At 38.3% G+C, this 15,145-nt stretch overlaps 1 non-coding gene and 36 pseudogenes across 1 annotated transcript; all 37 read left to right on the top strand.

Annotated features, from left to right (window-relative positions):
• Nucleotides 1-197: 197 nt before the first annotated feature.
• On the top strand, nucleotides 198-316 carry LOC124321420 (annotated as a pseudogene).
• A 285-nt stretch (nucleotides 317-601) lies between these two features.
• On the top strand, nucleotides 602-720 carry LOC124321419 (annotated as a pseudogene).
• A 554-nt stretch (nucleotides 721-1,274) lies between these two features.
• On the top strand, nucleotides 1,275-1,393 carry LOC124321820 (annotated as a pseudogene).
• Nucleotides 1,394-1,676: 283 nt separating this feature from the next.
• LOC124321417 lies at nucleotides 1,677-1,795 on the top strand (annotated as a pseudogene).
• Nucleotides 1,796-2,079: 284 nt separating this feature from the next.
• Nucleotides 2,080-2,198, top strand: LOC124321416 (annotated as a pseudogene).
• Nucleotides 2,199-2,482: 284 nt separating this feature from the next.
• LOC124321579 lies at nucleotides 2,483-2,601 on the top strand (annotated as a pseudogene).
• Nucleotides 2,602-2,885: 284 nt separating this feature from the next.
• LOC124321793 lies at nucleotides 2,886-3,004 on the top strand (annotated as a pseudogene).
• A 284-nt stretch (nucleotides 3,005-3,288) lies between these two features.
• LOC124321415 lies at nucleotides 3,289-3,407 on the top strand (annotated as a pseudogene).
• Nucleotides 3,408-3,691: 284 nt separating this feature from the next.
• LOC124321555 lies at nucleotides 3,692-3,810 on the top strand (annotated as a pseudogene).
• Nucleotides 3,811-4,094: 284 nt separating this feature from the next.
• LOC124321414 lies at nucleotides 4,095-4,213 on the top strand (annotated as a pseudogene).
• Nucleotides 4,214-4,497: 284 nt separating this feature from the next.
• On the top strand, nucleotides 4,498-4,616 carry LOC124321676 (annotated as a pseudogene).
• A 284-nt stretch (nucleotides 4,617-4,900) lies between these two features.
• Nucleotides 4,901-5,019, top strand: LOC124321413 (annotated as a pseudogene).
• Nucleotides 5,020-5,303: 284 nt separating this feature from the next.
• Nucleotides 5,304-5,422, top strand: LOC124321412 (annotated as a pseudogene).
• Nucleotides 5,423-5,706: 284 nt separating this feature from the next.
• LOC124321411 lies at nucleotides 5,707-5,825 on the top strand (annotated as a pseudogene).
• Nucleotides 5,826-6,109: 284 nt separating this feature from the next.
• On the top strand, nucleotides 6,110-6,228 carry LOC124321675 (annotated as a pseudogene).
• A 284-nt stretch (nucleotides 6,229-6,512) lies between these two features.
• On the top strand, nucleotides 6,513-6,631 carry LOC124321410 (annotated as a pseudogene).
• Nucleotides 6,632-6,915: 284 nt separating this feature from the next.
• LOC124321674 lies at nucleotides 6,916-7,034 on the top strand (annotated as a pseudogene).
• Nucleotides 7,035-7,318: 284 nt separating this feature from the next.
• Nucleotides 7,319-7,437, top strand: LOC124323130. Its single transcript, XR_006915374.1, has one exon. It is a non-coding gene; the product is annotated as a 5S ribosomal RNA (ribosomal RNA).
• Nucleotides 7,438-7,721: 284 nt separating this feature from the next.
• Nucleotides 7,722-7,840, top strand: LOC124321409 (annotated as a pseudogene).
• Nucleotides 7,841-8,124: 284 nt separating this feature from the next.
• LOC124321407 lies at nucleotides 8,125-8,243 on the top strand (annotated as a pseudogene).
• Nucleotides 8,244-8,527: 284 nt separating this feature from the next.
• Nucleotides 8,528-8,646, top strand: LOC124321405 (annotated as a pseudogene).
• A 284-nt stretch (nucleotides 8,647-8,930) lies between these two features.
• LOC124321404 lies at nucleotides 8,931-9,049 on the top strand (annotated as a pseudogene).
• A 284-nt stretch (nucleotides 9,050-9,333) lies between these two features.
• Nucleotides 9,334-9,452, top strand: LOC124321403 (annotated as a pseudogene).
• Nucleotides 9,453-9,736: 284 nt separating this feature from the next.
• On the top strand, nucleotides 9,737-9,855 carry LOC124321402 (annotated as a pseudogene).
• A 284-nt stretch (nucleotides 9,856-10,139) lies between these two features.
• LOC124321401 lies at nucleotides 10,140-10,258 on the top strand (annotated as a pseudogene).
• Nucleotides 10,259-10,542: 284 nt separating this feature from the next.
• Nucleotides 10,543-10,661, top strand: LOC124321400 (annotated as a pseudogene).
• Nucleotides 10,662-10,945: 284 nt separating this feature from the next.
• Nucleotides 10,946-11,064, top strand: LOC124321399 (annotated as a pseudogene).
• Nucleotides 11,065-11,348: 284 nt separating this feature from the next.
• Nucleotides 11,349-11,467, top strand: LOC124321398 (annotated as a pseudogene).
• A 284-nt stretch (nucleotides 11,468-11,751) lies between these two features.
• On the top strand, nucleotides 11,752-11,870 carry LOC124321397 (annotated as a pseudogene).
• Nucleotides 11,871-12,154: 284 nt separating this feature from the next.
• On the top strand, nucleotides 12,155-12,273 carry LOC124321396 (annotated as a pseudogene).
• A 284-nt stretch (nucleotides 12,274-12,557) lies between these two features.
• Nucleotides 12,558-12,676, top strand: LOC124321394 (annotated as a pseudogene).
• Nucleotides 12,677-12,960: 284 nt separating this feature from the next.
• Nucleotides 12,961-13,079, top strand: LOC124321692 (annotated as a pseudogene).
• A 284-nt stretch (nucleotides 13,080-13,363) lies between these two features.
• Nucleotides 13,364-13,482, top strand: LOC124321393 (annotated as a pseudogene).
• Nucleotides 13,483-13,766: 284 nt separating this feature from the next.
• On the top strand, nucleotides 13,767-13,885 carry LOC124321391 (annotated as a pseudogene).
• A 284-nt stretch (nucleotides 13,886-14,169) lies between these two features.
• LOC124321390 lies at nucleotides 14,170-14,288 on the top strand (annotated as a pseudogene).
• A 284-nt stretch (nucleotides 14,289-14,572) lies between these two features.
• Nucleotides 14,573-14,691, top strand: LOC124321389 (annotated as a pseudogene).
• Nucleotides 14,692-14,975: 284 nt separating this feature from the next.
• On the top strand, nucleotides 14,976-15,094 carry LOC124321626 (annotated as a pseudogene).
• The last annotated feature ends 51 nt before the right edge of the window (nucleotides 15,095-15,145 follow it).

Raw genomic sequence — 15,145 nt, 5'->3', positions numbered from 1 at the left:
CAATGACACAGGGATAGGTTCAATTCATCTATAGGAATGATTCTGGATGAATTCCATTGAGAGTTTTTCAAAGTTGATCGCGTTTTTTTATTCGCGATGGTTACCAGTCCGAATTCAATGAACAAACATTTCTATCACTTTGAAGTGATTTTCTATTCATCCATTGGGACTGGGAGGGTAAATTTTCATTTTTGAATGTCAACGGCCATATCACGTAGAACGCACCTGGTCTCGTCAGCTCCCAGAAGTTAAGTTACGTCGAGTCCCGTTAGTACTTGGAAGGGTGACCGCTTGGGAATACGGGATGTCGTTGGCGATGAATAGTTTGTTTTCAATAACAAATTTCTTGAAATTTTTTTTTCAATCACGATGGTTACCAGTCCAAATTCGTAGATCAAAAATTTCAATGACAACGGGATAGGTTCAATTCATCTATAGGAATGATTCTGGATGAATTCCATTGAGAGTTTTTCAAAGTTGATCGCGTTTTTTTATTCGCGATGGTTACCAGTCCGAATTCAATGAACAAACATTTCAATCACTTTGAAGTGATTTTCTATTCATCCATTGGGAATGGGAGGGTAAATTTTCATTTTTGAATGTCAACGGCCATATCACGTAGAACGCACCTGGTCTCGTCAGCTCCCAGAAGTTAAGTTACGTCGAGTCCCGTTAGTACTTGGAAGGGTGACCGCTTGGGAATACGGGATGTCGTTGGCGATGAATAGTTTGTTTTCAATAACAAATTTCTTGAAATTTTTTTTCAATCACGATGGTTACCAGTCCAAATTCGTAGATCAAAATTTTCAATGACACAGGGATAGGTTCAATTCATCTATAGGAATGATTCTGGATTAATTCCGTTGAGAGTTTTTCAAAGTTGATCGCGTTTTTTTATTCGCGATGTTTACCAGTCCAAATTCAATGAACAAACATTTCTATCACTTTGAAGTGATTTTCTATCCATCCATTGGGATGATGTCGTTGGCGATGAATAGTTTGTTTTCAATAACAAATTTCTTGAAATTTTTTTTCAATCACGATGGTTACCAGTCCAAATTCGTAGATCAAAAATTTCAATGACACAGGGATGGGTTCAATTCATCTATAGGAATGATTCTGGATGAATTCCATTGAGAGTTTTTCAAAGTTGATCGCGTTTTTTTATTCGCGATGGTTACCAGTCCGAATTCAATGAACAAACATTTCAATCACTTTGAAGTGATTTTCTATTCATCCATTGGGACTGGGAGGGTAAATTTTCATTTTTGAATGTCAACGGCCATATCACGTAGAACGCACCTGGTCTCGTCAGCTCCAAGAAGTTAAGTTACGTCGAGTCCCGTTAGTACTTGGAAGGGTGACCGCTTGGGAATACGGGATGTCGTTGGCGATGAAAAGTTTGTTTTCAATAACAAATTTCTTGAATTTTTTTTCAATCACGATGGTTACCAGTCCAAATTCGTAGATCAAAAATTTCAATGACACAGGGATGGGTTCAATTCATCTATAGGAATGATTCTGGATGAATTCCATTGAGAGTTTTTCAAAGTTGATCGCGTTTTTTTATTCGCGATGGTTACCAGTCCGAATTCAATGAACAAACATTTCAATCACTTTGAAGTGATTTTCTATTCATCCATTGGGAATGGGAGGGTAAATTTTCATTTTTGAATGTCAACGGCCATATCACGTAGAACGCACCTGGTCTCGTCAGCTCCCAGAAGTTAAGTTACGTCGAGTCCCGTTAGTACTTGGAAGGGTGACCGCTTGGGAATACGGGATGTCGTTGGCGATGAATAGTTTGTTTTCAATAACAAATTTCTTGAAATTTTTTTTCAATCACGATGGTTACCAGTCCAAATTCGTAGATCAAAAATTTCAATGACACAGGGATAGGTTCAATTCATCTATAGGAATGATTCTGGATGAATTCCATTGAGAGTTTTTCAAAGTTGATCGCGTTTTTTTATTCGCGATGGTTACCAGTCCGAATTCAATGAACAAACATTTCTATCACTTTGAAGTGATTTTCTATTCATCCATTGGGACTGGGAGGGTAAATTTTCATTTTTGAATGTCAACGGCCATATCACGTAGAACGCACCTGGTCTCGTCAGCTCCCAGAAGTTAAGTTACGTCGAGTCCCGTTAGTACTTGGAAGGGTGACCGCTTGGGAATACGGGATGTCGTTGGCGATGAATAGTTTGTTTTCAATAACAAATTTCTTGAAATTTTTTTTCAATCACGATGGTTACCAGTCCAAATTCGTAGATCAAAAATTTCAATGACAAAGGGATAGGTTCAATTCATCTATAGGAATGATTCTGGATGAATTCCATTGAGAGTTTTTCAAAGTTGATCGCGTTTTTTTATTCGCGATGGTTACCAGTCCGAATTCAATGAACAAACATTTCAATCACTTTGAAGTGATTTTCTATTCATCCATTGGGAATGGGAGGGTAAATTTTCATATTTGAATGTCAACGGTCATATCACGTAGAACGCACCTGGTCTCGTCAGCTCCCAGAAGTTAAGTTACGTCGAGTCCCGTTAGTACTTGGAAGGGTGACCGCTTGGGAATACGGGATGTCGTTGGCGATGAATAGTTTGTTTTCAATAACAAATTTCTTGAAATTTTTTTTCAATCACGATGGTTACCAGTCCAAATTCTTAGATCAAAAATTTCAATGACACAGGGATAGGTTCAATTCATCTATAGGAATGATTCTGGATGAATTCCATTGAGAGTTTTTCAAAGTTGATCGCGTTTTTTTATTCGCGATGGTTACCAGTCCGAATTCAATGAACAAACATTTCTATCACTTTGAAGTGATTTTCTATTCATCCATTGGGAATGGGAGGGTAAATTTTCATTTTTGAATGTCAACGGCCATATCACGTAGAACGCACCTGGTCTCGTCAGCTCCCAGAAGTTAAGTTACGTCTAGTCCCGTTAGTACTTGGAAGGGTGACCGCTTGGGAATACGGGATGTCGTTGGCGACGAATAGTTTGTTTTCAATAACAAATTTCTTGAAATTTTTTTTCAATCACGATGGTTACCAGTCCAAATTCGTAGATCAAAAATTTCAATGACACAGGGATAGGTTCAATTCATCTATAGGAATGATTCTGGATGAATTCCATTGAGAGTTTTTCAAAGTTGATCGCGTTTTTTTATTCGCGATGGTTACCAGTCCGAATTCAATGAACAAACATTTCAATCACTTTGAAGTGATTTTCTATTCATCCATTGGGAATGGGAGGGTAAATTTTCATTTTTGAATGTCAACGGCCATATCACGTAGAACGCACCTGGTCTCGTCAGCTCCCAGAAGTTAAGTTACGTCGAGTCCCGTTAGTACTTGGAAGGGTGACCGCTTGGGAATACGGGATGTCGTTGGCGATGAATAGTTTGTTTTCAATAACAAATTTCTTGAAATTTTTTTTCAATCACGATGGTTACCAGTCCAAATTCGTAGATCAAAAATTTCAATGACACAGGGATAGGTTCAATTCATCTATAGGAATGATTCTGGATGAATTCCATTGAGAGTTTTTCAAAGTTGATCGCGTTTTTTTATTCGCGATGGTTACCAGTCCGAATTCAATGAACAAACATTTCTATCACTTTGAAGTGATTTTCTATTCATCCATTGGGACTGGGAGGGTAAATTTTCATTTTTGAATGTCAACGGCCATATCACGTAGAACGCACCTGGTCTCGTCTGCTCCCAGAAGTTAAGTTACGTCGAGTCCCGTTAGTACTTGGAAGGGTGACCGCTTGGGAATACGGGATGTCGTTGGCGATGAATAGTTTGTTTTCAATAACAAATTTCTTGAAATTTTTTTTCAATCACGATGGTTACCAGTCCAAATTCGTAGATCAAAAATTTCAATGACAAAGGGATAGGTTCAATTCATCTATAGGAATGATTCTGGATGAATTCCATTGAGAGTTTTTCAAAGTTGATCGCGTTTTTTTATTCGCGATGGTTACCAGTCCGAATTCAATGAACAAACATTTCAATCACTTTGAAGTGATTTTCTATTCATCCATTGGGAATGGGAGGGTAAATTTTCATTATTGAATGTCAACGGCCATATCACGTAGAACGCACCTGGTCTCGTCAGCTCCCAGAAGTTAAGTTACGTCGAGTCCCGTTAGTACTTGGAAGGGTGACCGCTTGGGAATACGGGATGTCGTTGGCGATGAATAGTTTGTTTTCAATAACAAATTTCTTGAAATTTTTTTTCAATCACGATGGTTACCAGTCCAAATTCTTAGATCAAAAATTTCAATGACACAGGGATAGGTTCAATTCATCTATAGGAATGATTCTGGATGAATTCCATTGAGAGTTTTTCAAAGTTTATCGCGTTTTTTTATTCGCGATGGTTACCAGTCCAAATTCAACGAACAAACATTTCTATCACTTTGAAGTGATTTTCTATTCATCCATTGGGACTGGGAGGGTAAATTTTCATTTTTGAATCTCAACGGCCATATCACGTAGAACGCACCTGGTCTCGTCAGCTCCCAGAAGTTAAGTTACGTCGAGTCCCGTTAGTACTTGGAAGGGTGACCGCTTGGGAATACGGGATGTCGTTGGCGATGAATAGTTTGTTTTCAATAACAAATTTCTTGAAATTTTTTTTCAATCACGATGGTTACCAGTCCAAATTCGTAGATCAAAAATTTCAATGACACAGGGATAGGTTCAATTCATCTATAGGAATGATTCTGGATGAATTCCATTGAGAGTTTTTCAAAGTTGATCGCGTTTTTTTATTCGCGATGGTTACCAGTCCGAATTCAATGAACAAACATTTCAATCACTTTGAAGTGATTTTCTATTCATCCATTGGGACTGGGAGGGTAAATTTTCATTATTGAGTGTCAACGGCCATATCACGTAGAACGCACCTGGTCTCGTCAGCTCCCAGAAGTTAAGTTACGTCGAGTCCCGTTAGTACTTGGAAGGGTGACCGCTTGGGAATACGGGATGTCGTTGGCGATGAATAGTTTGTTTTCAATAACAAATTTCTTGAAATTTTTTTTCAATCACGATGGTTACCAGTCCAAATTCGTAGATCAAAAATTTCAATGACACAGGGATAGGTTCAATTCATCTATAGGAATGATTCTGGATGAATTCCATTGAGAGTTTTTCAAAGTTGATCGCGTTTTTTTATTCGCGATGGTTACCAGTCCGAATTCAATGAACAAACATTTCAATCACTTTGAAGTGATTTTCTATTCATCCATTGGGAATGGGAGGGTAAATTTTCATTTTTGAATGTCAACGGCCATATCACGTAGAACGCACCTGGTCTCGTCAGCTCCCAGAAGTTAAGTTACGTCGAGTCCCGTTAGTACTTGGAAGGGTGACCGCTTGGGAATACGGGATGTCGTTGGCGATGAATAGTTTGTTTTCAATAACAAATTTCTTGAAATTTTTTTTCAATCACGATGGTTACCAGTCCAAATTCGTAGATCAAAAATTTCAATGACACAGGGATAGGTTCAATTCATCTATAGGAATGATTCTGGATGAATTCCATTGAGAGTTTTTCAAAGTTGATCGCGTTTTTTTATTCGCGATGGTTACCAGTCCGAATTCAATGAACAAACATTTCAATCACTTTGAAGTGATTTTCTATTCATCCATTGGGAATGGGAGGGTAAATTTTCATTATTGAATGTCAACGGCCATATCACGTAGAACGCACCTGGTCTCGTCAGCTCCCAGAAGTTAAGTTACGTCGAGTCCCGTTAGTACTTGGAAGGGTGACCGCTTGGGAATACGGGATGTCGTTGGCGATGAATAGTTTGTTTTCAATAACAAATTTCTTGAAATTTTTTTTCAATCACGATGGTTACCAGTCCAAATTCTTAGATCAAAAATTTCAATGACACAGGGATAGGTTCAATTCATCTATAGGAATGATTCTGGATGAATTCCATTGAGAGTTTTTCAAAGTTTATCGCGTTTTTTTATTCGCGATGGTTACCAGTCCAAATTCAACGAACAAACATTTCTATCACTTTGAAGTGATTTTCTATTCATCCATTGGGACTGGGAGGGTAAATTTTCATTTTTGAATCTCAACGGCCATATCACGTAGAACGCACCTGGTCTCGTCAGCTCCCAGAAGTTAAGTTACGTCGAGTCCCGTTAGTACTTGGAAGGGTGACCGCTTGGGAATACGGGATGTCGTTGGCGATGAATAGTTTGTTTTCAATAACAAATTTCTTGAAATTTTTTTTCAATCACGATGGTTACCAGTCCAAATTCGTAGATCAAAAATTTCAATGACACAGGGATAGGTTCAATTCATCTATAGGAATGATTCTGGATGAATTCCATTGAGAGTTTTTCAAAGTTGATCGCGTTTTTTTATTCGCGATGGTTACCAGTCCGAATTCAATGAACAAACATTTCAATCACTTTGAAGTGATTTTCTATTCATCCATTGGGAATGGGAGGGTAAATTTTCATTATTGAATGTCAACGGCCATATCACGTAGAACGCACCTGGTCTCGTCAGCTCCCAGAAGTTAAGTTACGTCGAGTCCCGTTAGTACTTGGAAGGGTGACCGCTTGGGAATACGGGATGTCGTTGGCGATGAATAGTTTGTTTTCAATAACAAATTTCTTGAAATTTTTTTTCAATCACGATGGTTACCAGTCCAAATTCTTAGATCAAAAATTTCAATGACACAGGGATAGGTTCAATTCATCTATAGGAATGATTCTGGATGAATTCCATTGAGAGTTTTTCAAAGTTTATCGCGTTTTTTTATTCGCGATGGTTACCAGTCCAAATTCAACGAACAAACATTTCTATCACTTTGAAGTGATTTTCTATTCATCCATTGGGACTGGGAGGGTAAATTTTCATTTTTGAATCTCAACGGCCATATCACGTAGAACGCACCTGGTCTCGTCAGCTCCCAGAAGTTAAGTTACGTCGAGTCCCGTTAGTACTTGGAAGGGTGACCGCTTGGGAATACGGGATGTCGTTGGCGATGAATAGTTTGTTTTCAATAACAAATTTCTTGAAATTTTTTTTCAATCACGATGGTTACCAGTCCAAATTCGTAGATCAAAAATTTCAATGACACAGGGATAGGTTCAATTCATCTATAGGAATGATTCTGGATGAATTCCATTGAGAGTTTTTCAAAGTTGATCGCGTTTTTTTATTCGCGATGGTTACCAGTCCGAATTCAATGAACAAACATTTCAATCACTTTGAAGTGATTTTCTATTCATCCATTGGGACTGGGAGGGTAAATTTTCATTTTTGAATGTCAACGGCCATATCACGTAGAACGCACCTGGTCTCGTCAGATCCCAGAAGTTAAGTTACGTCGAGTCCCGTTAGTACTTGGAAGGGTGACCGCTTGGGAATACGGGATGTCGTTGGCGATGAATAGTTTGTTTTCAATAACAAATTTCTTGAAATTTTTTTTCAATCACGATGGTTACCAGTCCAAATTCGTAGATCAAAAATTTCAATGACAAAGGGATAGGTTCAATTCATCTATAGGAATGATTCTGGATGAATTCCATTGAGAGTTTTTCAAAGTTGATCGCGTTTTTTTATTCGCGATGGTTACCAGTCCGAATTCAATGAACAAACATTTCAATCACTTTGAAGTGATTTTCTATTCATCCATTGGGAATGGGAGGGTAAATTTTCATTTTTGAATGTCAACGGCCATATCACGTAGAACGCACCTGGTCTCGTCAGCTCCCAGAAGTTAAGTTACGTCGAGTCCCGTTAGTACTTGGAAGGGTGACCGCTTGGGAATACGGGATGTCGTTGGCGATGAATAGTTTGTTTTCAATAACAAATTTCTTGAAATTTTTTTTCAATCACGATGGTTACCAGTCCAAATTCTTAGATCAAAAATTTCAATGACACAGGGATAGGTTCAATTCATCTATAGGAATGATTCTGGATGAATTCCATTGAGAGTTTTTCAAAGTTTATCGCGTTTTTTTATTCGCGATGGTTACCAGTCCAAATTCAACGAACAAACATTTCTATCACTTTGAAGTGATTTTCTATTCATCCATTGGGACTGGGAGGGTAAATTTTCATTTTTGAATGTCAACGGCCATATCACGTAGAACGCACCTGGTCTCGTCAGCTCCCAGAAGTTAAGTTACGTCGAGTCCCGTTAGTACTTGGAAGGGTGACCGCTTGGGAATACGGGATGTCGTTGGCGATGAATAGTTTGTTTTCAATAACAAATTTCTTGAAATTTTTTTTCAATCACGATGGTTACCAGTCCAAATTCGTAGATCAAAAATTTCAATGACACATGGATAGGTTCAATTCATCTATAGGAATGATTCTGGATGAATTCCATTGAGAGTTTTTCAAAGTTGATCGCGTTTTTTTATTCGCGATGGTTACCAGTCCGAATTCAATGAACAAACATTTCAATCACTTTGAAGTGATTTTCTATTCATCCATTGGGAATGGGAGGGTAAATTTTCATTTTTGAATGTCAACGGCCATATCACGTAGAACGCACCTGGTCTCGTCAGCTCCCAGAAGTTAAGTTACGTCGAGTCCCGTTAGTACTTGGAAGGGTGACCGCTTGGGAATACGGGATGTCGTTGGCGATGAATAGTTTGTTTTCAATAATAAATTTCTTGAAATTTTTTTTCAATCACGATGGTTACCAGTCCAAATTCCTAGATCAAAAATTTCAATGACACAGGGATAGGTTCAATTCATCTATAGGAATGATTCTGGATGAATTCCATTGAGAGTTTTTCAAAGTTTATCGCGTTTTTTTATTCGCGATGGTTACCAGTCCAAATTCAACGAACAAACATTTCTATCACTTTGAAGTGATTTTCTATTCATCCATTGGGACTGGGAGGGTAAATTTTCATTTTTGAATGTCAACGGCCATATCACGTAGAACGCACCTGGTCTCGTCAGCTCCCAGAAGTTAAGTTACGTCGAGTCCCGTTAGTACTTGGAAGGGTGACCGCTTGGGAATACGGGATGTCGTTGGCGATGAATAGTTTGTTTTCAATAACAAATTTCTTGAAATTTTTTTTCAATCACGATGGTTACCAGTCCAAATTCGTAGATCAAAAATTTCAATGACACATGGATAGGTTCAATTCATCTATAGGAATGATTCTGGATGAATTCCATTGAGAGTTTTTCAAAGTTGATCGCGTTTTTTTATTCGCGATGGTTACCAGTCCGAATTCAATGAACAAACATTTCAATCACTTTGAAGTGATTTTCTATTCATCCATTGGGAATGGGAGGGTAAATTTTCATTTTTGAATGTCAACGGCCATATCACGTAGAACGCACCTGGTCTCGTCAGCTCCCAGAAGTTAAGTTACGTCGAGTCCCGTTAGTACTTGGAAGGGTGACCGCTTGGGAATACGGGATGTCGTTGGCGATGAATAGTTTGTTTTCAATAACAAATTTCTTGAAATTTTTTTTCAATCACGATGGTTACCAGTCCAAATTCTTAGATCAAAAATTTCAATGACACAGGGATAGGTTCAATTCATCTATAGGAATGATTCTGGATGAATTCCATTGAGAGTTTTTCAAAGTTTATCGCGTTTTTTTATTCGCGATGGTTACCAGTCCAAATTCAACGAACAAACATTTCTATCACTTTGAAGTGATTTTCTATTCATCCATTGGGACTGGGAGGGTAAATTTTCATTTTTGAATGTCAACGGCCATATCACGTAGAACGCACCTGGTCTCGTCAGCTCCCAGAAGTTAAGTTACGTCGAGTCCCGTTAGTACTTGGAAGGGTGACCGCTTGGGAATACGGGATGTCGTTGGCGATGAATAGTTTGTTTTCAATAACAAATTTCTTGAAATTTTTTTTCAATCACGATGGTTACCAGTCCAAATTCGTAGATCAAAAATTTCAATGACACATGGATAGGTTCAATTCATCTATAGGAATGATTCTGGATGAATTCCATTGAGAGTTTTTCAAAGTTGATCGCGTTTTTTTATTCGCGATGGTTACCAGTCCGAATTCAATGAACAAACATTTCAATCACTTTGAAGTGATTTTCTATTCATCCATTGGGAATGGGAGGGTAAATTTTCATTTTTGAATGTCAACGGCCATATCACGTAGAACGCACCTGGTCTCGTCAGCTCCCAGAAGTTAAGTTACGTCGAGTCCCGTTAGTACTTGGAAGGGTGACCGCTTGGGAATACGGGATGTCGTTGGCGATGAATAGTTTGTTTTCAATAATAAATTTCTTGAAATTTTTTTTCAATCACGATGGTTACCAGTCCAAATTCCTAGATCAAAAATTTCAATGACACAGGGATAGGTTCAATTCATCTATAGGAATGATTCTGGATGAATTCCATTGAGAGTTTTTCAAAGTTTATCGCGTTTTTTTATTCGCGATGGTTACCAGTCCAAATTCAACGAACAAACATTTCTATCACTTTGAAGTGATTTTCTATTCATCCATTGGGACTGGGAGGGTAAATTTTCATTTTTGAATGTCAACGGCCATATCACGTAGAACGCACCTGGTCTCGTCAGCTCCCAGAAGTTAAGTTACGTCGAGTCCCGTTAGTACTTGGAAGGGTGACCGCTTGGGAATACGGGATGTCGTTGGCGATGAATAGTTTGTTTTCAATAACAAATTTCTTGAAATTTTTTTTCAATCACGATGGTTACCAGTCCAAATTCGTAGATCAAAAATTTCAATGACACATGGATAGGTTCAATTCATCTATAGGAATGATTCTGGATGAATTCCATTGAGAGTTTTTCAAAGTTGATCGCGTTTTTTTATTCGCGATGGTTACCAGTCCGAATTCAATGAACAAACATTTCAATCACTTTGAAGTGATTTTCTATTCATCCATTGGGAATGGGAGGGTAAATTTTCATTTTTGAATGTCAACGGCCATATCACGTAGAACGCACCTGGTCTCGTCAGCTCCCAGAAGTTAAGTTACGTCGAGTCCCGTTAGTACTTGGAAGGGTGACCGCTTGGGAATACGGGATGTCGTTGGCGATGAATAGTTTGTTTTCAATAATAAATTTCTTGAAATTTTTTTTCAATCACGATGGTTACCAGTCCAAATTCCTAGATCAAAAATTTCAATGACACAGGGATAGGTTCAATTCATCTATAGGAATGATTCTGGATGAATTCCATTGAGAGTTTTTCAAAGTTTATCGCGTTTTTTTATTCGCGATGGTTACCAGTCCAAATTCAACGAACAAACATTTCTATCACTTTGAAGTGATTTTCTATTCATCCATTGGGACTGGGAGGGTAAATTTTCATTTTTGAATGTCAACGGCCATATCACGTAGAACGCACCTGGTCTCGTCAGCTCCCAGAAGTTAAGTTACGTCGAGTCCCGTTAGTACTTGGAAGGGTGACCGCTTGGGAATACGGGATGTCGTTGGCGATGAATAGTTTGTTTTCAATAACACATTTCTTGAAATTTTTTTTCAATCACGATGGTTACCAGTCCAAATTCGTAGATCAAAAATTTCAATGACACATGGATAGGTTCAATTCATCTATAGGAATGATTCTGGATGAATTCCATTGAGAGTTTTTCAAAGTTGATCGCGTTTTTTTATTCGCGATGGTTACCAGTCCGAATTCAATGAACAAACATTTCAATCACTTTGAAGTGATTTTCTATTCATCCATTGGGAATGGGAGGGTAAATTTTCATTTTTGAATGTCAACGGCCATATCACGTAGAACGCACCTGGTCTCGTCAGCTCCCAGAAGTTAAGTTACGTCGAGTCCCGTTAGTACTTGGAAGGGTGACCGCTTGGGAATACGGGATGTCGTTGGCGATGAATAGTTTGTTTTCAATAATAAATTTCTTGAAATTTTTTTTCAATCACGATGGTTACCAGTCCAAATTCCTAGATCAAAAATTTCAATGACACAGGGATAGGTTCAATTCATCTATAGGAATGATTCTGGATGAATTCCATTGAGAGTTTTTCAAAGTTTATCGCGTTTTTTTATTCGCGATGGTTACCAGTCCAAATTCAACGAACAAACATTTCTATCACTTTGAAGTGATTTTCTATTCATCCATTGGGACTGGGAGGGTAAATTTTCATTTTTGAATGTCAACGGCCATATCACGTAGAACGCACCTGGTCTCGTCAGCTCCCAGAAGTTAAGTTACGTCGAGTCCCGTTAGTACTTGGAAGGGTGACCGCTTGGGAATACGGGATGTCGTTGGCGATGAATAGTTTGTTTTCAATAACACATTTCTTGAAATTTTTTTTCAATCACGATGGTTACCAGTCCAAATTCGTAGATCAAAAATTTCAATGACACATGGATAGGTTCAATTCATCTATAGGAATGATTCTGGATGAATTCCATTGAGAGTTTTTCAAAGTTGATCGCGTTTTTTTATTCGCGATGGTTACCAGTCCGAATTCAATGAACAAACATTTCAATCACTTTGAAGTGATTTTCTATTCATCCATTGGGAATGGGAGGGTAAATTTTCATTTTTGAATGTCAACGGCCATATCACGTAGAACGCACCTGGTCTCGTCAGCTCCCAGAAGTTAAGTTACGTCGAGTCCCGTTAGTACTTGGAAGGGTGACCGCTTGGGAATACGGGATGTCGTTGGCGATGAATAGTTTGTTTTCAATAATAAATTTCTTGAAATTTTTTTTCAATCACGATGGTTACCAGTCCAAATTCCTAGATCAAAAATTTCAATGACACAGGGATAGGTTCAATTCATCTATAGGAATGATTCTGGATGAATTCCATTGAGAGTTTTTCAAAGTTTATCGCGTTTTTTTATTCGCGATGGTTACCAGTCCAAATTCAACGAACAAACATTTCTATCACTTTGAAGTGATTTTCTATTCATCCATTGGGACTGGGAGGGTAAATTTTCATTTTTGAATGTCAACGGCCATATCACGTAGAACGCACCTGGTCTCGTCAGCTCCCAGAAGTTAAGTTACGTCGAGTCCCGTTAATACTTGGAAGGGTGACCGCTTGGGAATACGGGATGTCGTTGGCGATGAATAGTTTGTTTTCAATAATAAATTTCTTGAAATTTTTTTTCAATCACGATGGTTACCAGTCCAAATTCCTAGATCAAAAATTTCAATGACACAGGGATAGGTTCAATTCATCTATAGGAATGATTCTGGATGAATTCCATTGAGAGTTTTTCAAAGTTTATCGCGTTTTTTTATTCGCGATGGTTACCAGTCCAAATTCAACGAACAAACATTTCTATCACTTTGAAGTGATTTTCTATTCATCCATTGGGACTGGGAGGGTAAATTTTCATTTTTGAATGTCAACGGCCATATCACGTAGAACGCACCTGGTCTCGTCAGCTCCCAGAAGTTAAGTTACGTCGAGTCCCGTTAGTACTTGGAAGGGTGACCGCTTGGGAATACGGGATGTCGTTGGCGATGAATAGTTTGTTTTCAATAATAAATTTCTTGAAATTTTTTTTCAATCACGATGGTTACCAGTCCAAATTCCTAGATCAAAAATTTCAATGACACAGGGATAGGTTCAATTCATCTATAGGAATGATTCTGGATGAATTCCATTGAGAGTTTTTCAAAGTTGATCGCGTTTTTTTATTCGCGATGGTTACCAGTCCGAATTCAATGAACAAACATTTCTATCACTTTGAAGTGATTTTCTATTCATCCATTGGGACTGGGAGGGTAAATTTTCATTTTTGAATGTCAACGGCCATATCACGTAGAACGCACCTGGTCTCGTCAGCTCCCAGAAGTTAAGTTACGTCGAGTCCCGTTAGTACTTGGAAGGGTGACCGCTTGGGAATACGGGATGTCGTTGGCGATGAATAGTTTGTTTTCAATAACAAATTTCTTGAAATTTTTTTTCAATCACGATGGTTACCAGTCCAAATTCGTAGATCAAAAATTTCAATGACAAAGGGATAGGTTCAATTCATCTATAGGAATGATTCTGGATGAATTCCATTGAGAGTTTTTCAAAGTTGATCGCGTTTTTTTATTCGCGATGGTTACCAGTCCGAATTCAATGAACAAACATTTCAATCACTTTGAAGTGATTTTCTATTCATCCATTGGGAATGGGAGGGTAAATTTTCATTTTTGAATGTCAACGGCCATATCACGTAGAACGCACCTGGTCTCGTCAGCTCCCAGAAGTTAAGTTACGTCGAGTCCCGTTAGTACTTGGAAGGGTGACCGCTTGGGAATACGGGATGTCGTTGGCGATGAATAGTTTGTTTTCAATAACAAATTTCTTGAAATTTTTTTTCAATCACGATGGTTACCAGTCCAAATTCGTAGATCAAAAATTTCAATGACACATGGATAGGTTCAATTCATCTATAGGAATGATTCTGGATGAATTCCATTGAGAGTTTTTCAAAGTTGATCGCGTTTTTTTATTCGCGATGGTTACCAGTCCGAATTCAATGAACAAACATTTCAATCACTTTGAAGTGATTTTCTATTCATCCATTGGGAATGGGAGGGTAAATTTTCATTTTTGAATGTCAACGGCCATATCACGTAGAACGCACCTGGTCTCGTCAGCTCCCAGAAGTTAAGTTACGTCGAGTCCCGTTAGTACTTGGAAGGGTGACCGCTTGGGAATACGGGATGTCGTTGGCGATGAATAGTTTGTTTTCAATAACAAATTTCTTGAAATTTTTTTTCAATCACGATGGTTACCAGTCCAAATTCTTAGATCAAAAATTTCAATGACACAGGGATAGGTTCAATTCATCTATAGGAATGATTCTGGATGAATTCCATTGAGAGTTTTTCAAAGTTTATCGCGTTTTTTTATTCGCGATGGTTACCAGTCCAAATTCAACGAACAAACATTTCAATCACTTTGAAGTGATTTTCTATTCATCCATTGGGAATGGGAGGGTAAATTTTCATTTTTGAATGTCAACGGCCATATCACGTAGAACGCACCTGGTCTCGTCAGCTCCCAGAAGTTAAGTTACGTCGAGTCCCGTTAGTACTTGGAAGGGTGGCCGCTTGGGAATACGGGATGTCGTTGGCGATGAATAGTTTGTTTTCAATAATAAATTTCTTGAAATTTTTTTTCAATCAC

This window comes from Daphnia pulicaria, chromosome 1 (assembly GCF_021234035.1).
Source record: "Daphnia pulicaria isolate SC F1-1A chromosome 1, SC_F0-13Bv2, whole genome shotgun sequence".
In the NCBI taxonomy this organism is placed as follows: domain Eukaryota; kingdom Metazoa; phylum Arthropoda; class Branchiopoda; order Diplostraca; family Daphniidae; genus Daphnia; species Daphnia pulicaria.
This window is presented reverse-complemented; position numbering and strand designations above follow the sequence as displayed.